The 27,135-nt window shown below is 40.3% G+C and overlaps 1 long non-coding RNA gene across 3 annotated transcripts in view; it reads left to right on the forward strand.

Annotated features, from left to right (window-relative positions):
• The window catches only part of LOC129181168 (uncharacterized), a 58,103-nt gene that overhangs the window by 13,227 nt on the left and 17,741 nt on the right, over nt 1–27,135 (forward strand). Inside the window, exons 1-2 of one of the 3 annotated variants that reach the window (XR_008570381.1) lie at nt 16,760–17,246; nt 17,588–17,757. This is a non-coding gene — a long non-coding RNA (uncharacterized LOC129181168). Of the gene's footprint in view, nt 1–16,759; nt 17,758–27,135 lie in introns of those variants that run through there. The other 2 variants (XR_008570380.1, XR_008570379.1) reach the window with 2 other exon arrangements.

Below are 27,135 nucleotides of genomic sequence, written 5' to 3' on the forward strand. Positions count from 1 at the left end.
GACAGTCAAAATTAGGTTCACGCGTTTATCATACCACGACACAAAAAAAAGTCTTAAGAATCCATGTAAAAACGCCCAGGAAGTCGGCCATTTTGGTTTAAGCGCCCATTTTAGGGTTATTTTGACAATTTCCAAGCTATTAAACTTTTTTTTTCAGTTTTAGATGCCACGGTTGACAGAAAAGTCTACACATATGTCGCTCAACGAGTCAACCAACAGCACCTCTGCTGGTTGCAGCCAAGTAGTGCACATTTTGCCCTCAATTGCTTCACGACGCAATTAATCAACAATCAGTTCCACACAATCGGCTCTATTGTTCCCATCATTTCTAAACACTCCAGATTATCTTAAAACATAACATTCAAAACTTGGAAAGAAAAAAAAAGCGCAAAATGGTAAAGTAAATCTGCTGATGGAAATAGAAATTTCGGACCAGTCAAAAGTTTTCACACACCTTCTCATTGACGAACATGAGGAAGTGTCTCTATACTTTTGAGTTATGGATGTATGAGACGCTGTTAATGTGCACATAATTGAAAAATTTGCACACCAGCATTATAATAAAAATAACAAAATTACCCCCCCCCCAAAAAAAGCCAAATAATGACCAAAATCAATCTGGCCCCACCTGCCTGCTGTTGTCTGTCTGCACACGTAGGCGCCGACATGTTTATTGTCACTCCAGGCTGACGGTTATTTATGCGGCCTTTGATTTAGGTGACGCTCATGTTGAGTGCGCCACTTGGCTCCAGCTGAGCGGGTCGGATCCCGCTGGGGGTCAAACCGCCCCCCGCTCCAGGTTACTGACGGGGGCGCAGGAAGGTTTGCGGTCTTCCAGGTGTCCAGCAGATGCTGCTTGCTGCCTCGCAGAGACGCGACGTCCACTCCGGAGCGGAGCTGTTACTATGGCATTAGGAGTAAACGTAATTTAGTCGTGCATCATCGAAAATGGGGGCCCCCGCATTTGAAGCCATTAAGGAGCTTTGATGATGCATCTTGTTGCACTGAGCGGATCGAGGCTTTAATTGCGCAGGCATGATTCAAGTACGACATGATGAAAGACGGGAGTTTGATATAAAGCATTATAATTTGTCAGCTCTGACCAATGTTGGCAAAGTTGGGAAGCGGGCCTCTCTGCGCCGCGGCGTTCAAATTACACATCCGAGCTCGAGGAAGAAGAAAAAAACCTGCAAGAGGGACATTTTAATTTGGGTGAAATGAAAGAGCGCGTCAGATGAAGGGCCGTAAATCCGCATGGAAAACTTCATCGTGCTGACAGCATTTTGCCACTCTCACCATTGGAAATTGCAGGGAGATTGTTGGAGGGGGTCAAAGAGAGGAAATTAAGTATCGCAGCTCACGCAGGATGTTCTCGAACCACGCTACTCATACATTAAAGAAAACCAGTCCACTTTGGTGACTGAGGCAAGGAAAAACTCCCTCTAAAGCAGAACCAGGACTCTTACACACAAAAAAGCAGCCCGCGTCCATAAAAGCTGTGCAAGAGCATCATTTCCAGTATTAATTGGCAATGAAGATTCAGTTTATTTTGAGGCCCTCGCAACCAGAATGTCCGAAAAAGCCCAGGAAGTCGACTTGATTTGGTTTGGAGCACCCATTTAAAGATCATTTCCAGGTTATTTAATCTTTGTTTTGTTTATTGTTTGAAGGCAGATTTGCTAATTTATTTAAGAGAGACAGCCCATCAATCCATCTTATTCCACCTACTCGAGGTCGGGTCTCGTCCAGCTTCTCCCGGCGGACCCTGAGATGCTCCCAGGCCAGTTGAGAGACATAGTCTCTCCAACGTGTCCTGAGGCCTCCTACCGGTTGGACGTGCCCTGAGCACCTCCTCAGGGAGGCATCCTGACCAGATGCCCGAGACACCTCATCTGGCTCCTCTCAATGCGGAGGAGCAGCGGCTCTACTCAGAGTTTCTCCCGGATGACAGTGCTTCTCACCTCATGTCTAACGGAGAGCCAAGCCACCCTAGGAAACTAATTTCTGCCGCTTGTACCCACGATCTTGTCCTTTCGGTGGTTTGGAGCGCCCGTTTTAGGGTCATTTTGGTCATTTGGAAGTTATTTAATTATTGTTTATTGTTTATTTTTCAAAGGCAGAAGTAGATTTACAGATTTGTTTACGAAAGACAGTCCAACCATGGATTCGGGCAAGAGAGACAGAGACGTGATTAACATTTTTATGTAAATATGCAAGATTACAGCTAATTAGTGGCTAATTTCCATCTTTAGTCCCTGAGATAAACAATAGGCATAAAACCGTGTGCACTTGATGAAACCATAACTATGGGAAGACATCAAGTGACTGAGTGCTTAGGTGTCAAAAGTACTTGAGTAATGCATTCTCATTTGGCCGGGAATTGCTTAAAAAAGGCCATTTTAGTTTAGTTTTTGGTCTACAAAAGTAAACAACCATTGCCATTAACACCTGTGGCGACAGGCCTGACGTAGTTTTCATTAACGCTGAAATGATGGCAGTAGCTGCATTTGGTGTATCAGAAGTGGTCAGCATCCAGCAGTTTCATCTACCTCTGCATGCGCTTTAAAGAAAAAACAAACTTTGTTCGGAATTTTGCCCATCACCCACAGTCTCATGTAAGACATGAACACACGTCTTTCTCATTTCTGTGCGTTCTAAATCTTGAAACGTTACTAGCACGAGGCAGCTCACCGTTTCCGCCTATAAAGTCCTCTATTAAAACACCTCCAAAAACCTCCAACAATGTTGAATTGTTTCAGATACATGCCGTGACCAAGTAGTAACAGGAACATTCATGATAACACGTAATACTTACAGTATTTTGCCATATTTTGGTCGTTCTAAGCATTACCGGAACCTCTTTCCTGGACACAGAGTCCAGAGCAATGAATTCTACTTCCGTCAACAACAGCAGCATAGAGTGTGTTCGCTACCGCTAATCATGGAACATTTTGTGAGAGACGCCGACGATGACTTTTTACTTTTACTCACCCCAGGCAGAGAATGACATTGCTGGGTGCTAGGCAGATCCAGCTCTAGTGAAACACTAGGCCATTCTCATAGCATTAGCATGTAGCACCAGTGCTAAACGTTTCAATGACAAAATAAGAGCAAAATGAAACAGTCGCTTACAATGTCTGCTCACACTGGGTAAAGTAAATTCAGCATAGTCCTTCAGGAAAAAAATGCTGAGAGCAAACGAGCATCTAGCCGAGTCTTCCAAGCGATGTCGTCGGGTCTAATTCGAGGGCCAATATCCACTGCTTCAGTCTGTCCGGATGTTTAGTTGGTAGCGTGTGGAATCTCAAAAGTTGACCAACTTTTAAGCTTATTGCGCCAACCTTATACTGGACACGTGAGAGGCATGATTTATAACCTAGCATTAACTTTTCCACACACATCCCATTACGTGCGTTGTTAGCTGCCTCGTGCTAGCTGTTTTAATATCTTTGGAACGCACAGAAAAGGGAAAGACGTGTGTTCATGTTTCAGTTAACGATTGCGGATGATGGGCAAAACTTTCTCCAACCAAAAGTTGGTGTTTGGACATTCTACTTAAACTGTCTGTAGAACTAAAACACTTGCAGGTTCCCAGGAGTGGTCAGTTGAAATCCCTTGCACTTGACTTGTCATATTTAATCAAGCAAAGTTCAATGTGTAGGTTTAGTCCGGTTTAATATGTGTATAAGGTCGTGCTTTGTGATGAAAAGACCCGTGTAACTTAACTGTACTGTGGCAAAGTAGGAACCTACTAGAGTGATGAGACTTGTGTGTCAGTGGCCGTGGAAGTGTAACATTACACTGCGCTACTGTATTTCTACTTTCACTCAAATTTACTTGGTTTTAATATTTATATACAGTATTTTTAACGTATATGTGTATATATGTATATTGGTGCCGGGCAATGGAAAAACATTAATTTTACATTTTGATTTTTTAAAATATTTTACAATGTGTTTAATGAATTTACGTTTTTATTTTTTGTAAAAAAATATATTTTGTATGTGTTTAATATTTTAGTAATTTTAATATTATTTATAATACTTTTGTTTTCATGGAAAAACTTTAAAAACAACATTTGGAGAAAAAGTTAAGTTTGGAGATACTTGCCAATACCTCCTTTTATCATTCCCTAAGCATTTTAGTCAATCATATGTGGACTTTTTGTTTTTAATACTGCCCAGCAAAGACACACACACGTAGTATTACAGTATATATGTGGTGGTGTGAAAAAGTGTTTGCCCCCTTCCTGATTTCTTATTTTTTGCATGTTTGTCACACCTAAATGTTTCAGATCATCAAACAAATTTAAATATTAGTCAATGACAACACAAATGAACACAAAATGCAGTTTTTAAATGAAACGTTTTATTGTTAAGGGAGAAAAAAAAATCCAACCTCCATACAACCTACTTGTGTGAAAAAGTGATTGCCCTCCTGTTTAACCATAACTGAGTTTGACTGTGTGGAAAATGTCTTCTAAAGCTTTGGGATGCCAGTGAACCACAGTGAGAGCCATTATCCACAAATGGCGAAAAAATGGAACAGTTGTGAACCTTCCCGGGAGTGTCAGGCCAACCCAAATGACCCCAAGAGTGCAGCAACGACTGATCCAAGAGGTCACAAAAGACCCCACAACAACATCCAAAGAACTGTAGGCCTCACTTGGTCAGTGTTCATGACTCCACCATAAGAAAAGCACTGGGCATAAATGGCCTGCATGGCAGAGTTCCAAGACAAAAACCACTGCTGAACAAAAAGAACATTAATGCTCGTCTCCGTTTTGCCAGAAAACATCTTGATGATCCCCAAGCCCTCTGGGAAAATACTCTGTGGTCTGACGAGATAAATATTGAACTTTTTGGAAGGTGTGTGTGCCATTATATCTGTTGTAAAAGTAACGCATTTCAGACAACAGTTTCAACAGTAAAATATGGTGGTGGTAGTGTGATGGTCAGAAGCTGTTTTGCTGCTTCAGGACCTGGAAGACTTGCTGTGATAAATGGAACCATGAATTCTGCTGTCTACCAAAAACATCCTGAAGGAGAATGTCCGGACATTTTTGGTGACCTCAAGCTGAAACCAACTTGGGTTCTGCAGCAGGACAATGATCCAAAACACACCAGCAAGTCCACCTCTGAATGGCTGAAGAAAAACAAAATGAAGACTTTGGAGTGGCCTAGTCAAAGTCCTGACCTGAATCCTATTGAGATGCTGTGGCATGACCTTAAAAAGGCGCTTCATGCTGGAAAAGCCTCCAATGTGGCTGAATGACAACAATTCTGCAAAGATGAATGGGCCAAAATTCCTCCACAGCGTGTAAGAGACTCATTGCAAGTTATCACAAACGCTTGATTGCAGTTGTTGCTGCTAAGGGTGGCCAACCAGTTATTAGGTTTAGGGGACAATTACTTTTTCACACACATACTTTTTTCCACGCTATATTCCACATATTGCACACACACACACACACACACACACACACACGTGCACACAGTATAGGTCAAAAGTTTGGACACGCACACTACAACCCCATGGTCCCAACCCCATTAATAAGGCAAAAAAATGACACGAAGTAACCCTGACAAGGCACACCTGTGAAGTGAAAACCATTTCAGGTGACGACCTCATGAATCTCATTGACAGAGCACCGAGCGTTTGCAGTGCAATCAAAAAAATATCGGACACAACATATACGTATATCTAAAAGACATATTTAGTTATTTCACACTTTTTTGTTAAGTACTTAATTCCACGTGTTCGTTCATAGTTTTGAGATAAATAGTAAATAGTCATGAAAATAAAGAAAACTCATGAATGAGATACAGTATATGTGTTATATATACAGTATATACTGTATGTACAGTATTTGGGAAAATATTTTATCATTACATGTTTATTATTTTTAAGTATAGGTGAATAATATTTGACTTTGCTCCACCAGTGACACTTGGCTTGCTTAGCAACCGCAGTGTGCATCCTCTTAGCAAGCTTTTGTAGCTCTGCTTCCTCCTCCCTCAGTGAGCCTGGGGGTGGGGGGTGAGGTTGGGTCTGCCCCTCCCCCAACCAGACACAGTGATGGCACTCAATGCCAGAGACACCCCGGCCCCCCCTCCTCCGGGCGGCCACGGGCAGACCCAGGCATGGGATCTCCATCTGTGCACAAAGGAGGCTGCTCTATCTGCATACGCTGCACATAAAAGGACCTTTTGTCATGAGGCCTGCACACATGACCGCCAGCCTTTCACCCGGCTGCAAAAAAAAAAAAAAATCACTCTCTCCTCTCTCCGGGAACCCGACCCCACCCCCAACACCAGACCCAATCCCCGGTCCGACCCCCACCGACACCAACACTAGTGTGCTGAGGGAGAGCGAGTGAGACGCAGCCAACTTGGAAAAAAAAGTATTTTTTTCCTCACTTTTTATTGTACACACGTGCACTGCCTGACTCCACCCTCCTCCCCACCACCACTACTCCTTGTGTCCCAGGGTGCACCCACTTGCCTCCCTAAAATATGAATGTCCTCTCCTCTCCGGTCCCAACTCTGTACGCTGTAGTGTGTGACATTTAAGGGGCATTAGCGCTTGGTCCTCTGCCAGCTTATCAGCCAAACATTCAACCCCCCCTCTTCCCTCCCCATTACAGAGCCAATTGATTGCACTTATAGGCTGCTGTTTGTTCTCTCACTCCCACCACAGCCAAAGTAGCGTTTATTGCCGAAAAAGTCTGAAAAACCAAAAATATAGACACGTTTTTGAAATGTATATTCATTTTTTTACTTTATTTATTAAACAAAATGTATGTTTTGGGATATTTTATTATCACACACTGTAGCCAATAATTCTAATTTGGACTATACGAGCACAGTATATACAGTAGTGCTAACATATAAAGCTGTGGTCAAATCCAATAAACGTATACAGTACATGTAATGTCAAATAAAATACTCAATGTGCATGGGGTTTATTGCCTAAAAATACTTATATATATATATTTATATATTTATATATGTATATATTGTTTAATGTATGGCATATTACGTATTATTTCTATTTTATTATTTTTATTTTCACACTATATACTGTATATATTACAAAAGTATTGCATAGTAGTCAAATGAAATCATCCATCCATTTTCTATACCGCTTCATCCTCATTAGGGTCGCGGGTATGCTGGAGCCTATCCCAGCTGACTGTTTTGGCGAGAGGCGGGGCACACCCTGGACTGGTGGCCAGCCAATGGCAGGGCACATATAGACAAACAACCATTCACACTCACATTCATACCTATGGGCAATTTAGAGTCACCAATTAACCTAACATGTATGTTTTTGGAATGTGGGAGGAAACCGGAGTACCCGGAGAAAACCCACACATGCACGGGAAGAACATGCAAACTCCACACAGAAATGCCCAAGGGAGAATCGAACCCAGGTCTTCCCGATCTCCAGGCTGTTCCTGTGTTGGCCAACATGCTAACCACTAGACCACCGTGCGGCCCCAGATGAAATAATGATATTCATATTTCATATGGTTTGTCTATATGTGCCATGTGATTGGCTGGCGACCAGTCCAGGGTGTACCCCGCCTCTCGCCCGAAGTCATGGGATAGGCTCCAGCATTTCCCCGCGACCCTAATGAGGATAAGCGGCATAGAAAATGGATTGGGTGGATATTTCATGTGATGTACATCTAATAAAATGCTACTACATATAGGTCGATACGGTATAAACGATCTAATACAATGTGGCAGATTGATACGATATGACAGGAAGATGAGATAGATTGATACCATAAATAATATACTGTACATATGTACATGCACAAAAGTTGAAAAAAAAACAATTGTGGAAGCAAATCTTTATCTGGATCTAAAAGACAGGAAAAATGTAGAATATCAACGTAGTAGTTCTTGTGAAATGCTGTTACAATTGAATTATATGACCTAAAACAAATAGCACTGTAAAAATATGAATAAAACACATTCCCTCTAAAGAAAACACATTAGCACATATAAACACATGCAAATGACGTTGTTCTGAATTATGACATTTTATGAAACAATACTATAGATCAGTGGTGTTCAAAGTGCGGCCCAGGGACCATTTGCAGCCCGCAGCTGTGTTTTTATTGGCCCACGGCACATTCTAAAAATATAATTTAAGAAAAAACAAAACTATGTATATATATATATATATATATATATATATATTTCAACAAAAAAAACACCAGCAAAATTTGAAAATCAGCAGCAATTTTACAAGGATAACGTAATATTACGAAGAAAAATTGTAATTTTAGTAGGATAATGTTAAAATATTAAAGAACATTTTTTTAAGTCATAATATTATGAGAAACACACAAAACAACAAATAAAATGGTAATTTTTTGGAAAACTAGTTTGGGAATAAAGTCGTAATTACAAGAAGAAACTCTAAAGTTGAAACAGTTGAGGAAAAAAACAACACAAGAAGTGCAAAAAAAACAGCTGCAATCTTACGAAAATGAAGCCAAAATATTAAAAGAAAAAAGTCTCAATTTTACAAAAAGAAACTGGTAATATTATGAGGAAGGATAATGTAACTTTTAGGGATGTCGGATAAATATCGGACCGATATTGGCATAAAAATGTGATGCCGAAAACCGGACTTGACAAAGTAAGTCGATAACCACCGTCCAAGTACCGTTCAATTCTGTTGGGGGAATTTAGGTTTTATTGAGTTGCATCTTGAGCACAAAGCCTGGGTTGGTTGAGCCACTTTGGCAGAATATCCCCCATAATGCAGAGGACAAAATAATATAATATCTAATATAATATCTCCATGTGTGTGCATGTCTGCACGTATATATCCGTGCATGAATGTGCGCAAATGTGCGAACGTGTAATTGTCACTGAGGATGCATGAAAGGAGGACTGCCTCCCATTCCCTGAAGGTCTCGACGTTCTTGCCAGCTTGTCGATCCTGTTCGGCAGTGAATTCACGTTTCCCATGTTAATAGAAGGTAACGAAGGCTTGAATCGCCACTTCCTTGCTAGCCGCTTGACTCTGCCGCCTCGATGTCAATGCGAAAAGAGGGAATCACACCGATGCGGGTCGTCGCTTTCATGGCACGTAAAAATGTGCTTGAATGAACAAACAGAGCTGCTTGAAAGGCAGCCACTCGTTGAGATAAGAAAGATAAGAAAATAAAATATTCATAAACACAACACATTTGTAGTCCAATCATACTGTGCATAATAAATAATAGTAATAATACATCATAATAAAAATACATCATAAGGTAATAAGTCCAGTCCTGTCCAGTCCAGTCGTTCTACTCCAAGAGATATGGCATATTGGTATCGGTATCGATATCAGTTGATAACGCAATCGGAAATTGAGAGTTGGACATTATCGGCAAAAAAGCCAATACCGGACATCCCATTTAATTGCATAGAGTTGAAATGGTAAGAAAAAAATATTTTTTAAAAGTCATGATGTTAGGAGAAACAAAGAACAAAATGAAGTTGGGATGGGGAAAAAGTTCTAATCCCAAGAAGAACATTTACACGAAAGCAGAAATGGAAATAAAGCTGTAATTTTACGAGAATGAAGTGAAAATATTCAAAGAAAAAGTCATACTCTTAACGAGAAAGAAAGTTGCAATTTTACGAAAATAACCTCTCATGAGAGAAAAAAACATATTTTAGTAGCATAGACTTGCAATATTAAAGACAACATTTTATTTTTTAAAAGATGTAGTAGTATTTTTTTTTAGGTTGAGGAAGAAGTTACAATATTCCGGGAATAAAGTCAAAATATTATGGAAATAAAAGTCATAATATTCGGAAAGGAAAATGTACATCCATCCATCCATCGTCTCTGCCGCTTATCCTCACTAGGACGCACGCTGGAGCCTAGGAAAATATCCAAAGATTATTTAACAAGAAAATTGAAATATCTGGAAAATGTAAAAAAAAACAGCAAAAATGTGGAAAAAGGAGCACAGAGCAAAGTTGATGCTGAGATTTCTTGTAATCGAGGATTTTTTTCTGCCTCGAGGAATTGCGTACGTCACCGGCGCGCTTTAAGTCACCCACGAAGCGGGAAGCGGGATGGCGTGGGAAGGAAGAGACGAGGCAACGAACGAGAAGGAAAACAAAATGTAAAAAACAGACAGAAAATGTGGCTAAAAAGCAAGTTAAAACCGCGACGTGTAGCCGTTGTAACGCGGCACTCGCATACCACAACAGCGCATCTTATATGTTGCATCATCCCCTCCCGAATGGCGCGGAAGAGCCGAGACGAGGTAACATTAACGTAGCGCAAATCGGTGAGATTAAGGTTACTGTACCTTGCTAACGCAACATTAGCCACGTGGAGGGCTAGCTTACTCTTAATTATGACCACTTAACGATGGTAACGTGACTTCATACAGGGTTTTTCATCGAGTTAAAAAGAAAAATAAAAACATTTTAGCTCACTTATCAGTAGCTGCTCATTTCTAATACTGTGTAATGGAGCAAGGAAGTGCGTGTCTCACCCACTTAGTTGACAGTAATGTGTTGAACGCTGCAAAAACGTAATATATTAATATAAATACTTCTTCCTACTCCTTTTGGACATGTGGAATTGTGAGTGCTGACTCAGCGTTTGCTTTCAAAAACGCATACTCGGGCTCGACTCTTCGCTCCCAGCCAGCCAAGGAAGCGTGGACTTTGGAAAGGCTGACGGCGTTTTATCGCGAGGATGAAATTGACTTCTCCCTCAGTGGCCCTCGTACGGCTGCAAGGCTGGAGCGAGAGGTCGCAAGAGGTCATGATGATGACAACGACGATGGCAAATAGGGTGGAAAGGAGAGTTTTTGCATACCAAAATACAAATCAAGCAACTATTAAAAAATATATATTGCACAAATGTATATAGACATAAAATGATATAGTGGTGGTGGTGGTGGTGGTGGGGGGGGTCCACAATTTATTCCACAAAAGTCAAACACAAAAGTTGAAAAAAAAACAATTATAGAAGCACATCTTTATCTGGATTTAGGGAAAAAAAAAGGTAGAATATCAATTTAGTTGTTTTTGACCAATGCTGTTAAAATTGAATTAGATGACCTAAAACCAAGTAACATTGTAAACAACAACTAAACAACAAACAACTGAAGATTAGGCCCCCCAAGACAAACATTCGTATCTATTGCATCTATTGTATTGATTTTTTTACATCAGTACGACCAATACGATACGATAAGTAGATACGGTAGAGATAATGTGATACAACGTATACACAAATCAGTGGGTGATACAACTCAACACTGGATATGAATGATACAATATGGCACATTAGATACAATATAGTAGATATGATACCATTTAATGTATGATATGGTAGGATGTACATTGTAGATACGATATATTGATAGACTAGTTATGAGAGCTGCATATTATGACACATTACATACGATACAATTGATAATGTTCCTGATAGGTAAATATGACTGATAAGATGCAGTGGACGTCAACGATACGATAGGGGAGGTCGGGAGGGTACAAAAATCTAACAAAATAAATGCTTTCATTGGAAAAAATAAAGAGGATACTGTATGATGGACAGATGAGATCAGTGGATGGGAGTGATAGATCAGCTACGCAGAAGCTAGGCAAATATATTGTACATGTAGAAAATGGATGCAATACCTTTTAAGATATGATACGGGAGGATGGGATGAGATTATTGCACTAAAGTTACAAAAAAACAATTGTGGAAGCTCATCTTTACCTGGATCTACAAAAAAGAAGAGAAAAGGTAGAATATCAATTTAGTCGAAAAAGAAATAACATGGTAACAAATTGCACATGACCACATACAATGGCATGCTTCTGAATTATGGAATTTTAGGAAACACACTCACAAACCAACTGCTTATTATCTATTATATCATTTATGTATTTTTTTAGCAAACACGCTTTCGTCGCAACTTTTCTGGCTCGTTTGTGCCGCAACACAATAAGCACAAAAACAACAAAATAATGCGCTTGAAACACATGAAACTCTGTGATGTGATGCCATTTCAATTTTACTTTCATGTCATTTTTGGACGTACCACAAAGCAAAAGTGCTTGTATTGTGAAAATTTTAGAAAAGATAAGTATACCCATAATTACTATTAAGTGGAATTCTACCGTACCGCGACATATTTAGTACATTTTTGTGTAATTTTTCATTGAATATATATATACACACAAAGCAACCTCAAAGCAGAGTCAAAAACAGCATCATTATACTTTTAAATGCATCTTTTTATAGATGCAAGGGGGACTGCATTCTAGTAAATACAACTCTATTCTAATCCCATTATACCAGAAATAGGCAGCATGATCAATGGACAGCATTTGTGTTCGTTTTAGTGGCTTTTTGTAGTCTGGCGCTGTGTGTCCAAAGTTTGGACCGGGTCCTCGCTGCAGGACAATAAGTTTGGCTGCTGACGGGCTGCCAGCAGTAGTTTAGAGCAAGGGCGCGTCCCTCTTCGGAGAGGTTGTCCACGCCGAGGTCCGATGCAACAACAGCAGCAGCAGCAGCAGCAGCGGGTCGGCTCTCGCCTCTCCTCTTTTTCCACCTCTTTGGACTTTACTGGACCTCATGTCCCCCTTTTCTCGGACTTCACTGGACCTCTTGTCCTTTTTTTCTCTGCTCCATTGCTGTAAGACACACTTTGCTGTTTTAGCTTGGGTTATTAACATTCACAAAATGCTGGCAACTAATTATCTGCACTCGTATTTGCACCACAGCATTTTGCAGTAGTAGAAGAGCGGGGAAATAGGTAGAAAATAAGCTTGAATACATTTCTAGAACTGATTTTTATAGGCCATAAGTGTAAATTCTTGCACATATTTTCTTCTCTAAATGTTGGAAGCCGATCATAAAAATAAAAAGCAGGGTCTGGCTGGCTATTTAAATAAAATAAGATAAAATAACACACACCACTTGAATGGACAGGTCAGGCAACATTTAAAATAAAAATGTACCATGCAGCAAACAAAGAAATTGAATTATGTTGTGTTTATATACAGTATATATATTTTTTAAATGTGACGTGTATTTTTTATAATTTTCATTTCAACCCGGCAGTGACATATTTTTTTTGACATTTATTTATAAAAAAATGTTGCAAAAAACGTTTTTTTCTATTCATAATTATTGCAAAAAACAGCAACAACTGATTTCTGTGTTGTTGTTGGGTTTTTTTTACATAAAGTGACGTGTGTGTTCAAAAAGTCTTTCAAACCTGCAGTGAATTATTATTTTTTTATTCTTACTCCAAAAAACTTACTAAAACTTAAAACAATACTTTTTTAACACCAAAGATATGACTTCAACTTTATTTAGTGATTTAGTCATTTAGTGACTTTATTTGTTGACATCAGTTAGCATTTGAAAGATTGATTGAATTGTTTATTGAATTGAATTGCCTTGATTTGACATTCTATACATGGATGTTGTATTCTGTAGTAGATTTAGCAGTTTTTCCTAGTAAATATGTCAAATAATATACATTTATGCACAAAAGTGTGACTCACGTATTCCATTTGAATTTCTGCGTTACACGGGGAACGTCGTAGATATTCATTATTTTTTTTTACATTTCTATGACTTATCACAGATTTCTCCGGCGTTGTCTTGACTTGTGATGAATAATAATAATTGATAATGTGGTGTTTGGGCTGAAAGTGAGCTGATGATGTTCTCTGAGAACCCTTGGCTGACATTTATTGATATTTGAGAGACTGTGTGATGAAAGCATGTAACTGAGGGATATGATCAATACCGTTCATTTATGACACATGAGAATCACCGTTTTACTCCACTTTCATCACACGGTGTAGTACGTCGATAGTGCGCATGTCTCAGGTCCGCCATTTTGTGCCGATGAGAGCACGTGCGCCCATTTTAAGGCGCGGACGGAGAACACGTGCTGGCAGAACCTTCAGACCACAAAAAAAGCGTGTGATGCTGCAGGATGCTGATGGAGCGTTCCTCTCACTGCAGAGCTGAAAGTGCACCACCGCACTAGTCTATTGCCTGGGGTCACTGGCGGGGGCTAAGGTCAGGCCCTGCTAATAAGACGCAACATGCTCCCCAGAGACCGCCACCCCCACCCCCCCACACACACCCTCCTAATCGGCATTAGTTAATGTGTTTGTGATCTTTGCCGTCTTAAAGCAAACAACGCTGGATGGGCCCCCGCCCCGGCCTCCACCCTTGTAACGCTTTTGACCCCGGTGTCACGACCCCTGACCCCGGCTCTTCGGGGGGAGCGCCCTCAGAGGTCTCTGGTGTAATAGAGAGCTTGTTTAGACACGTGCGGGGGCTCACGGCCAGACCACCACCTCCTCCGCAACCAGGAGGAGGATGTCAACTTGTGGTTAGTTGCTAATAGTGTGACACACACACACACACACACACACACACACACACACACACACACGCTGCTGCTCATGAAGTTGTCATCACACATATAAAATCTTTTTAAAAACACGGCAGAATCACTAAAACGTGCACGTTGACCCTGAAGCATCACCGCTGTCACGTGACGCCAGGTAATTGTGGCAAAAATTGACAATTGTTGCTCTGCCCACACGATTTTTTTCAATTTAAATGTTGCTGTAATACGATATAAATCATCATAGCCATGTTTTCAAGGTCAAACCCTGAAGTGGAGTCAAAATGGATGCAAATCTCTCAAAAGGAGTAGAACCATGTGATCTACCCCAGCCACATGTGATGATATTACAGTACATTATGGCAACAACGACAACAAATATGTCAGCAAAGAGAAATGCAGCACTGTCACAACATACAAGGGAGGAAAAACGTTTTAAAAAATGTTTGTGCATATGTATACCATAAAGCAGCATTCGGTAACAGCAGCAGTGGAGTGATGAGTGTATAAATAGGATGAAAATGATATAGACACACGGGTGTTGATGTGTGATTGATGACATTGACAAAAATAATGCAAAAAAGTTCAGTTTTAAAGAACTCGCATGTAACAAACTCGTTTTGTTCCATGCGTTTTTATTGAGTGCTAAATAACTCGCCATGGGGCCAAAGAAAGTTGCGAGTGTCAGCAATTTGATAAAGGTGAGATACACCTTCATCAACAATAAGTTCCATCCCTTCGTCATTTATAACTATTAAGTAATTAATTTACTTATTTTCACAAAAATGTATTTGTCGTTCATATTTTTGAATGTCTGGAACAGATATATTTGATTTACATTATTTTCAGATGGAAAAAATTGCCTCAGTTATCGATCCGCATGCCACTATATTCAATGGTTGCAACTAGCACAATTATTGTATTGACTGACATAAATATACATATTAATGGTTGCAAGTAACACATTAATTGTATTAAGTGACATAAATATACATATTAATGGTTGCAAGTAACACATTAATTGTATTAAGTGACATAAATATACATATTAATGGTTGCAAGTAGCACAACAATTGTATTAAGTGACATAAATATACATATTAAATGGTTGCAAGTAACAAAGCACTTGTATTATATTAAGTGACATATAATATATATATATATATAAATGGTTGCAAGTAGCACAATAATTCTTATTAAGTGACATAAATATACATATGAAATGGTTGCAAGTAGCATAATAACCGTATTTACACACATTTACATATGAAATGGTTTCAAGTAGCACAATAATCATATTAAGTGACATAAATGCACATCAGTGGTTGCAAATAGCACCATAGTCGTATTAAATGGTATAAATCTAAATGTAAAATGTTTGCAAGTATTGCAAGTAGCACAATAGTTGTATTAAGTGGAATAAATATACACATTAAATGGTTTCAAGTAGCATTAAGTGACATAAATATTTGTATTCAATAGTTGCAAGTTGCACAATTAAGCGCCATAAACGTACATGTACAGTAACGTGCCACAGGAGTGGAAAAAGCCAAAACGCTGGTGGCGGCTGGAAGGGGGGAGGGAAGGGGCGGGGGTGTGGCGCAGCTGGGGAGGGAGGGGCGGACGGTTAGCATGCTAACGTGCTAGCCCAAGTCCCGCTCTTATTCTGAAGGCGTGTTTAGTGTTAACGTGCGTGAAGCAGGGCAGCTGTTTTTCCTCTAAGGGGGTTAAAAAAAAAAACAACACCCCCAGCCTCCCTTACCTCCATGCCCCCGCCCTTTCCGCTTTTCCACCAAAATGTAAAAAAATAAATTACAAATAAATGCTTATCTGCCTTTTTTGGAGTGCGTGCCAGCTGCAGCAGAGCAGCGTGGCTGCGAGCCGTCACGGCAGCGACACACAAGGCCGGGGTGGGGTGGGGGGGGTGGGGGGGGGGTGGATCTTGGAGCCTCCCGGCCACATGTTCCTGAAATAAACACTGACTGGAAGCTTATCTTGTTCCTGTGTGTGTGTGTGTGTGTGTGGACTCCTAACAGGAAGTAGTGAGTACAGCACAAACTCCTGCAGCTTTCCTCCATTTTTCTTTGGATGCCGCACGACGGCTTCCCGGCATACACTGCGTCTGCACACCCGCCTCCCTCTCACTCTCTCTCTCTCTCCCTCTGGGATGGTGCACCGGCAGGCCCCGCCTCCTATTTCACCATCAGCGTCTGTCTCCTCCCCCTCTTTCTCTTTCTCTCTGGCGCTTCTTTTGCGCTCTGCTTCTCTGCAGCCTCTCTTTCTGCTCCAGCCTCACGCAAGGGGGAGACTTAAGGGGAGAAGAGAAGCGTGGGGGGGAGTAAGGGGGTGGGAGGGAGTCTGCTGCTATTTCTACAGTCAGTCCGGGCCTCCCCGCCACCGCCGCCGCCGTCGCGGCCGTCGCCCACCCTCCCTTCCACAGACGGACCTTTTCTTCCCTTTTTTTTTTCACTCTCTTTTTCAGGCTTTGGATTTTAACCCCTCTGCCTCCAACTTGCTGCGAAAAAAAAAGCTTGCAACAAGTTGCCTTTTCGCACTTTTTTTGCGCACCCATTTTTTATTTCCCCGCGCTTTGGACTATGCTGTTTTTAACATGTCATTTATTATTTTTTTGCAATTAAAAAAAATATTCTCTGCATGCTTTTGGAGGATTTGGAGCGAAACAGGAGGAGGGTTCTGGTACAAGCTGCTGACCTGGTCGGACCTGGTCCTCTCACTTGCATGCCCCTTCCCGACTGGCGATACAGCGGGTCCGGCCGAGCCGAGTCAAAACTTCAAACAAAAGCAATGAAGGGTAGCAAATGTTAGTAAATGTAATTTTGATGATTTTGCAGCAGATGGCTGTCTTGTGTGTTGTGTAGCTTCTGTGGGTGTGTGTGTGTGTGTGTGTGGGTGTGTGTGTGTGTATAGCAGGCCTTGAATACTTTTTTCAACTCAAGAAGTGAAGGCATCTCGCCAAGAGATCACAAAGCGAGCGTGCAAACAAGGGGCATGCAGATAGCCAGAGCACCAGAACCAGACCCGGACCCAGACTCGGGCCGTATGCTGCTTTGCATCCATGGCACCGTTTCGTTTTGAGTCTTATTTGCTAACATTCCTCATGCGCTACTGGACTAGCAGCCTCATGGCCTCCTATTGTTTCAGGCCCGACTTGAACTCGGGGGGCTCAGACCGCGGCCAGAGGAGGGAGCGAGGGCCCGTCGGTGCTGAGATTGCGGGCCGGAACCGGGAAGAGGAGGGAGAAGTGAGGAGGGAAACACACACACAGGAGAGGGAAACCAGACTCTCTGCAAATCCCGCATCCTCCGAGACGGGTGAGTACCATCGCCTGGCTTTTTCTCTGTTTTCATCGCGGGCTTCCGTCTTTAACGAGTACACGCAAACGCTCAAACTTTTCTGTGTTACGTGAATGCGCTAGCCGGGAGGACGGAGGGCAAGGCCTCGCTTCCCGAGCGATGCGGCCCGAGCAGGAGAGAGAGCTCGAGGCGTAACGCAGCGCACTTGTCAAGGCTAAAATGAACAAAATCCTGCCGCTTTTGTTGGATTTTGAGCTTTTTGGGGTAGTTTAAGCAAAGCTCGTGAGGGAGGGCGAGCATCACTTGGCTCATTCGTGGTAGTATCTCACCGATTCCTGTCTCTTTGTGCCGCCATGATGTTTTATGGGTCCGTATGCGCGCTCTTTTGAGCGATTTACTCACATCCAAAGCTTGTAAAATGCTGGAGTGGCGCCTTCTCTCGAATTTTGGCTGCATTTCTTCGGCTGCGTTGTAATTACGTACAAAAATAGGAAAATAGCTTGGCATAAAATGGCGAATAACGCGCTACCGCTGGAGCGTAATCTCCGAAAACATCACATTTTTGTCTGTTTTCTGAGTTTTTCTGTCGCATTGGCAACATTAGCAGGACTCAGACTTGCTGACTTCCAAGAGCCCCACTCCCTCCCTCCCTGCCTCCCCGCAAGGCCTGCTAGTTGGTGCACGGCGCGGGCCTCGATGGCGCCACGCTGCAGCGTTTTGTCTCTCACGGAGAAGCCGTTTACCTGACCCCCATCCAAACGGTCCGATTTTATTCTAAATTGAAAGATTCTGTGCACTCACGCATGTTTGTGTGCTAAACATCGCCTTTTTCAAGCTAATGTTGATACTTTTTAATGTTTGACTTCAATTTTTGCATTTTCCATGCCTGTTGGTGGGGTTTTTGTTGATATTTGATGTTCTATTTAACATATTTGGACGCTGAAGTTAAGTTAAACGTAGAAAAGTTCAAAGAGGAGTTCAAAATAAGGCTCCAAAAAGACAGGCTAGGAGCTGCCGAACTTGAACTTGAAATTGCTTGTAACCTTGAACTTGAGCATGAACTTGGAGAAGAGTGTGTTTCAATCAGTGTAACTGAAAGATGCTTTGTCCAAATCAAAACGGTTAAAAAAGTGCGAGAAACGCGCTGTTTTTTCTGCGCTAAACCGAAATGAAAAGTGCAAAAATAACCTTTTTTTTTTAAACTGATTTAAAATTTATAGCCATACAGTCCCCGCAAAAGACATGTATTAACCTTAGTAATATAGTAATATAATACCGTAGTTTATTCAATTTGAATGAAAACACTGTTGTTTCGTGTTGCATTAAATGAAATGTTTACATTTTTTTGCATAAAAATAATCCGTTATTTTTATGTTTTTCCTTGAGGAAGAAAATATAGCGAAATACAATCGATTTAGCATACTTAGGTGTGTGTGTGTGTGTGTGGGTGTGTGTGTGTGTGTGTGGTGGGGAAATGGGTCATTTGCTATACTTAAAAATCTTTTTTCTTATTAATTACCACACACCAATACACAACTTATTTGCTGAAAACCTACATTAGTAGTAATCATTACGTTTGAAATTGAAATTAATTTTAAAAAAAAAACAATATTTTGAATGTGGACCCCCAAATATTTGTTTTTTGTTAATAAAAAAAGTGAAGCTATGGAGTGTAATAAATAGATTTTTTTTAAAAAGAACACACTATTTTTAACAGCTGCAATTAATCGACGGATATGATAACAGATAGATAGGTGTGTATAGGTGTGTATGTGTGTGTGTGTGTGTGTGTGTGTGAGAGCTGATATTTAATTCATAATAATGTGGCTAATTCCTTCCCATTTGCCAGACATTGGTTGGCATACAAGCAGAGCATACACTCATAGTCCTAATAATGATAAAACAATATTCAATAAATGCTGCTTTTGACCGATACCTTCAAACTACAACCGCGCGAATGAATGTGCCAATAAAAATGCATCTTTATTACTATTATTTGATCAGTACAGGTGTGCCTAATGATGATGTGTATTTCTCTGTATTGTTTTTATCAGCTAATGTGTCCTATAACAGAATACGGCCTCACGCTTTTACCTGACAAAAGCATCAGCTGATGCACTTGTTATGCATTTCAGTTAATGTAATAACAATGATTTTTCAATAATGCCATGTTTCTGAAGAGAAAAGCAGTTCAAGTCGGACTTTGGGCGTTAGTGGTCACCACGACTGCGGCCTCCTCGTACTGGATCACCAGCACATGCTCTCGTGCCATTTGGTAGCATTTTGTACCCCCCCCCCCAAAAAAGTGTACCTTTACAGTAGATGTTTGAAGGGGTTACTTGCTCCCCAAACACTCCTTATCACCTCCATGTGGTGTTTTCCCTGCAGCGTGTCTGCCATATTTGTGGCGTGTGTTGCAGCAGGACTCGTCATGTTGACGCAAAATAGTCCCAACGTAATGTCACGCATACCTTTTTGTGTCGTTTTCCACAAAATTTTTGTACTTTGTGGGATTATCTCAAGATAATATACACAAATCCTTTCATCCGGTAGAATTCATGGTAAAATGGACTCGATGTGATTGTAATATACAGTAACGCAAAATGTTATGTACTACTACCATATTCCTACTAGTAGGATTTGGTACAAAAAGCAATGCAGTAATCCATTACAACTTTGAAATAATGGTAAAATATTGAAATAAGCAGTAAAACACAGCACGTGTACTGCCATACTGGAAGTGTGTGGCTTAAAAAATGTATTAAAAAATGTAAAAAGTACCTTGATACTGCATCTACAGTGCAAAAATGTAGTAGAATTGTACACAAAATAGACAATTTTGAGGGTATTGAAATACTTTAAATGTACAATATATAAAATATACACACAAGGTAGAAGCGATGCTCACTCCCTTTGCAGAAAAATAGAAGTGTGCATAACATTTTGTGTAATTTCCTCCATAGTATGTCCCAGTGTGTTGCCTGCTCTCATGAGGACAATTTACTCGGATTTTGTACACACAAGCAATACACCAAGTATATAAATTGTGGTTTTCATTACATTTTTTTGCCATAACCTAAAGCCCGGCATGATTTTTCATGCACGAGCACATGCTCTTGTGCAATTGCACCTCCCCCCAGGGCCTAATGATAACCGCCGCCTTGCATAATAGAAACAAAGAGCACGCAAAGTACGGTAATCCACAAAGTCAGGAAAGTTGCAGGGAAATGGCGTTATTTATTAGGAAAAATGTATATATTTGACTCCAGAAGTTGCAGTAAAAGTGTAAAGTGATGGCACTATAGAGAGCAGTGTGAGTGCACCCTTAACACATCTAGCTGTCTTTTGAATAAGAAGAAAAAAAAATGTACAAAATCTATTTTTTTTTTGTTAGATTTTGTGCAAAAAGCGATGCACCAAGTATATTTTTGTGTTACTTCTTAACTCATTCAATACCAAAGACGTAGTTATACATTTTTATAAACCCAATCCCAACAACGTATTTATACGTCTTTTACGTTTTTTGCTGCGTGAGAGGCAAAAGGAGGCGATGACGCAACTCTCCACTAATGGATTTCACTTCAGAACAATTTTTAAGCCATAAAAACGGCCACAAGGTGGCAGAAGTGCATTTGATAAGAGCTCGGTAGAGATCACGTGGACGGAAAAATCTCACATGACAGGAAGGAGGATGTGAGAGAGCGTGGAGGAGAGTAGCGTGCAGAAGGTTACACATTATAGGCAAATTTTAACACAAGCACACACGGTTCCAAAAGAGAAAAATGTTTGTGGTGTTATATTTGTAAATAAATGTTTATTTTGTGTTTGTTGAGGTATAGTTGTTCAGATGTTTGAGCTGTCACAAAAGCAAAAAATATTTGTGTCAAAGTTATGCTTGAAATGTATGTTTTAACAAAAAGCTGTTTTTCTCCCTTTTCTAGTTGGGAACTGATATTTTCCTGAAACTTACCTACGTTCTGCTGCTGATTACTAAAGAACGGGAAAAGATAGAAACAAACTTTTTTTTCTGATGAAAGACGAGAGTCTAATCTTTCTTTTGGTAGGTTCCATGTTGATATAGCCGGAGAACACAATATTCCGTGTGCCTTGAAAGATCAGGCAAAATCATCTAAAATGGCCGCTACTGAAGGGGTTGTCTTTTGAAAACTGGCTGAGATTGAATGAATGGGTTAATGTAGAATAATTCTGCTTAACACATTTTGTTGTGTTTTGAATAAGAAAGGGATAAAATAGGGATTTTGTGGTTGGATTTTGTGCAAAAAGCAATGCATGAAGTAATCAAGTACTGCATACTTTTGCGGTACTTTACTTTTTACTAATGTGTTTACTAATGTGTTTACGCAATGTAGGCGTGTCATGTCATTCATGTGATCGCTCCTCCTGCCAGTTATTAATAACCACTACCTTAATAGTATATATATATACCTGTATATATATATATATATCCTGTATATATATATATATATATATATATATATATTATAGTACATACTGTATGTCTACATATATATGTATATACAAAAAATTTAATAAAATAAATAATATAAAATTGTGTTAATATTATATTAAGATATATAAGACATAAAATATAAAAAATACAACTAAAAAATGTAATTAGTACACAAAGCTCACAGTACGCTTCCGCATGCATGGACACATGCGCAATGTAGATGTGTCGACATTTCCTCCTGCAAGTTAATAATGCATAATGGAAACAATTTTTAAAAATACAATAAAAATAAAATATAAATAAAAAATGGTATTAGTGGTATAATTTCTATATACTATAAATGAAAACGTGTAATTGATACACAGTCCACAGTACACTTCCTCATGCACGGGCACGTCCTCAATGTAGATGTGTCATGTGATGAATACAACATTTCCTGCTGCTAGTTATTAATGATAACCACCAGTTTGCAAAATAGAAATACATTTAAAAAATCATTTATCAATAAAAATGTAAATAAATAAAAAGAGAAATATAAATATTCTACATGTATATTAGTAATACGGTGTTCCCTCGTTTATCGCTAGGGATAGGTTCCGAAAACAGCCCGCATAGACAGTAAGTGAAATCCGTGAATTGGCCAACTTTATTATTTTTTAAAATTACTATACATGTTTTAAGGCTGTAAAACCCCTCACCATACACGTCATATGCTTTTCTCAGACAGGCAATAACAATTTCTCACATTTTTCTCTTGTTTTTACTCTCAAAGTTCAAATTTCATTTGAATTTTAATGATCAAACTTCTATGTTGGACCCAAGAAATTCTAAATGACTCAGGCGTATTTCTCTGCCTCTTCGTCCAGGCGCCATTCAGCGGTAGCGTTTTTGTGTCCAACATATTGCTCCTGCCGTTGTTTTTACTCCTCCTCGTCCTCTATGAACCGAAGATTCATTTCCAGTGTTCCGTAATGGCGCCCTACAGCCACGTAACTTCTGCCTTGCATGTCCACAAGTCTGGCTTCCTCTTCCTTTTGGGTGCGGAACGTTCTGTCGACATTGTGGGTTTTGTCAGGGAGAAAACGTGCAAAAATACAGCGCTCAGATTCACACGCGTTTAGCTTCCTCTGTTGCTTCTATTAAAGTATTTGGTGGTGAGCAAGCAGCTCACACAGTTCGCTAGTTTGCTAGCCATGACCACAACAAGAGACGGCACGAAGGAGATTGATTGACAATGGTCTGCAGCCAATCAGGACGCAGAAGACAACGGGCGGTGCAGACAGAAGAGAGGCGATAGAGAGAGATCGTCGCCTCGTGCTAAAGCACAGAACTACAACACTCAACTTCCCACAATGCAATTCTTGCAGAATGGAAGAGACTTGAAATGAGCCACAAAGTTAGGAGGGTTTCTGCAGAGTTGTGCTGTGTGAGTGCGGCCTTAATTCGGAACAAAATTGACCAGCTTCTCGTGTCGTTTGCGACTAAACTGTTTCTCTGTTGATAAAAAGATGCCACAATGGCAAAAAACCAGGACAAACCTTGCCAGCCTGCCTGTAGCGTAGTTTGCGCCGCCATCCTCAGAGGTCATTAAGTCCATCGCGCTGTCGAGTAGCTGCCATACTTGAACCCTCCCCTTCTTTTTTGTGTTAATGTGAATGTCAGCTGGGCCGCGGTCACACATGATTTTAAGCACAGCAACATGATGTCATGGTGACATCATGCTGAGCTGAAAGGAGACCTTTCACATGGCAGCGTGGGCCTCAATGAGCGTCTTACACAGCTGGAGCACCGCCAGCTCACATTCAAGCTCGTTTGTCAAATTATCTGACTGTTTTTTGTGCTGCTTGCGGACCACTAATAACACTGTGTGTGTGTGTGTGTGCGCGTGCGTGTCAGCGCTGTATCTGCCTGGCAACAACGTGGTCCAGATAACACTGAGTGGCGCCCACTCAACTTTTCCTTTCCACTGCTCATATATTTCTACAGCTTTTGGCTCTCGCTGTTGCCAAGGCACTTTTTTGGACTGCCGAGTCAGCCAAATTGTTTGACTGGGAGATAGGATTGCAAGCAGTGTACAGCGACAGCTCCGTCTCTCTCGTCAGAAATAAGGTTAAAAAACCTGTTGACTGATTTATTCCAGTTTGCCGCCCTGCGCAAGATCATTTCTTGGGGGGCTTGTCTCAGAAATATTGCACTTTTAAACACTTTTAAGTTGTAAAAGGCATTTTTTGCAGCATTGCATTCCATTTACATGTAAAGTGGAATCATGTTTTGCTCCTTGTTGTAAATTAACTAAACTATATTAACAAGCAATGTGTACAATAAAACAATAAAATGACTTTACTTACTTTACTTTACTTACTTATTAGCAGCATATGGGGAAAACAAATACATGAACTATTTATTATGGCACTCGATAAAAAATTATGATAATAAAAAATATATATTGTTTGATTTATATATGAATATGTTTAGGATTTTTTTTACTGATATGGTTCCACTGCTTCATAGTGAGGCTTTTTTTTAATTGAAAAAATATCTTTTTTAAACTTGTTTTTAATGTTGTTATTATTAATATTTGTAACATTTTTATATTTCTACATTATTTTTATCTTTTTTCACTATTTTGATTGGAGGAAATGACATGGTTCCACTGCTTCCTAGTTTTTTTTTTTAATTAAAGAAAATGAACAGTTTTTTTGTATTGTTTTTTTGTTAGTTTGCTATATTTTTCTCTATTTTGACTGGGAGAAAACGTTTTGAAATCAAAAAATATATTTTTTTCTTTTAGCTTGTTTTTACATTTTTTTTTACATTCTAAACCTTCGTATTTTTGTAAATGCTTTAGATGTATTGTGACCTGGATAAATGACATGGTTCCACTGCTTTATAGTGAGGCTTATTTTTTTTCTTCAATTCAATTATTTTATTGGAAATGTTTTTTTTTTGTTTTTTTTTAATACTGTACTACTTTTATGATATTGTTCACAATTTTGGCTGGAAGAAATTACATTGGAGAAATGACACAGTGAGGTTTAAATTGTAACTTTAAACACATTTAACTGAAAGCAAGTCTCAAAAATATGCATCTGCAAGACCAGTATAGATTAAAAAATATATATATATTCATTTAATGCATCTCAGAATGTACGTTTGTTTTCCAACCCTCATGACACTCATGTTTTCATTTAAAGGCTAAAAATGCGAGACCGTATTTTACAACAATGGCAGAACAAAGTTCTAGTTGTGTTTGTCGTGGAGGCATGTAGTCTAAAAGCCGTGAAAGAAAAATATACAATTTTCTTGCAGATTAGAAATGACAAATCCAGATTTAAAAATCATTTTTGTAATCCGTAGAAATGACAAATATCCTGCGTCAGTGGTAATTATTGTTGTCACCTGCATTGTATTGAGCATTACTGCCACCTGCTGGACTTGAGTGCAATTGAAACAACTAAACAAGTGTTCAAATTTTGTCTGGCTTCCTGCCCTGTTTCTCATACATTAGACATTAAATGGACACAAAGACACTAAATAGAGGCTAAGCTAGCTCGCTGGCATTGTGGTGTAGCCTTGGCGGAGGTCTATGCCCTGCTGAGTGCTCTTGTTGACTGCTTGTTTTATAACAAGGTCTATTAGTGATGGTAGAGTCACTTCTAAAAGTCCAGTAGAAATTGTTTCAATGTATTGTGTTTTCTTGCACAGCCGTCTCCTGCCCATGCGATATGCAACTGTAACATTGCACATACTTGGCCAGGCGTCTTCAGTCATAAGCGTGCAGGCAAACAACGCACACACTCAGACACACAGTGTGGTACACAGAGTGCATTGAGTGCACAGCCGTGGACATGAATCTGTCTCCATGGGCCGCGGGAGTTGGGTTACTCATGAGTCTATAAACATGTGCTGGCGGCACTCCAAGGCGCTGAACTGTAATTATAAACGTTCCAAACAATATATAAAAAAGCCTCCACAGCAAAGGCCGTGCCCCGTGCCGCAATTAGCATCCCTGTACGGAATTATCACCTACTGAGTGAAGGCCTCTAATTGGCAGTGTCCTCCTCCTCGTGCAGCCCCCAAGTTGGACTCTTTATCTTTGTCGCCCGTCCGTACGTGCACGTACACATCCACGTGTCACAGGCAGCCTGTTGGATGTGTGAAGTGGAACATGTTGTGCTACGTGTGCACGCCGCAGCTTGTGATGTACGCCACCTCGCCCACGCATGTGACACCCGGGCCTTATGAGGAATATGGCGGCAGGAACATCCAGCATGGACTGGCTAATAGGGCGCTAGGGAGGATGGTATAGCACGATCGGGCGGGATAGGATGACTCACAGACCACGTAACCTGTTAGGTTAGCAGATAATGCAAAGACCACATGACCATTTTTTCAGTTAGTTAGGGTTGGGGTTAGGGTTAAGGGTTAGAGATAGGGCTAGGGGTTAGTTCGCAGTTTCTTGAAAAGACTACATAACCAGTTAGGGATAAGATGGGACGTGATGGAATGGATTTCAACTGCACTAACTGCAACAACGCAACCAATATGCCGGTCGCCCGAGTGACTGGTATGTGAACACATTGCCTGGTGTTTGTTCTCGAGTAGACTGACTCTGAGGTTTCGGGCTGTCTCTTCATGCATCTACTTGTTGGTCCTGGTGGACATCTTGGTCATTGACTGGCAGCAGTTCTGGTCCCTCGTCAGGTTCACGCATATTCAATATTCCCGAGGATGGGTACATGAACACGTAGGCTGGTCTTTGTTTCTCGTAGACTGCCTCAAAGGTTTTTGGGTTATCTCATAGTGCATCTACTTGTTTGTCCTGGTAGACATCTTGCTCATTGACTGGCAGCAGTTTTGGTCCCTGGTCAGGTTGATGAATATTGAATATTCTAGAGAGATTGGTACTGAACACATAGGCTGGT

Source organism: Dunckerocampus dactyliophorus, chromosome 5, assembly GCF_027744805.1.
Source record: "Dunckerocampus dactyliophorus isolate RoL2022-P2 chromosome 5, RoL_Ddac_1.1, whole genome shotgun sequence".
Classification (NCBI taxonomy): domain Eukaryota; kingdom Metazoa; phylum Chordata; class Actinopteri; order Syngnathiformes; family Syngnathidae; genus Dunckerocampus; species Dunckerocampus dactyliophorus.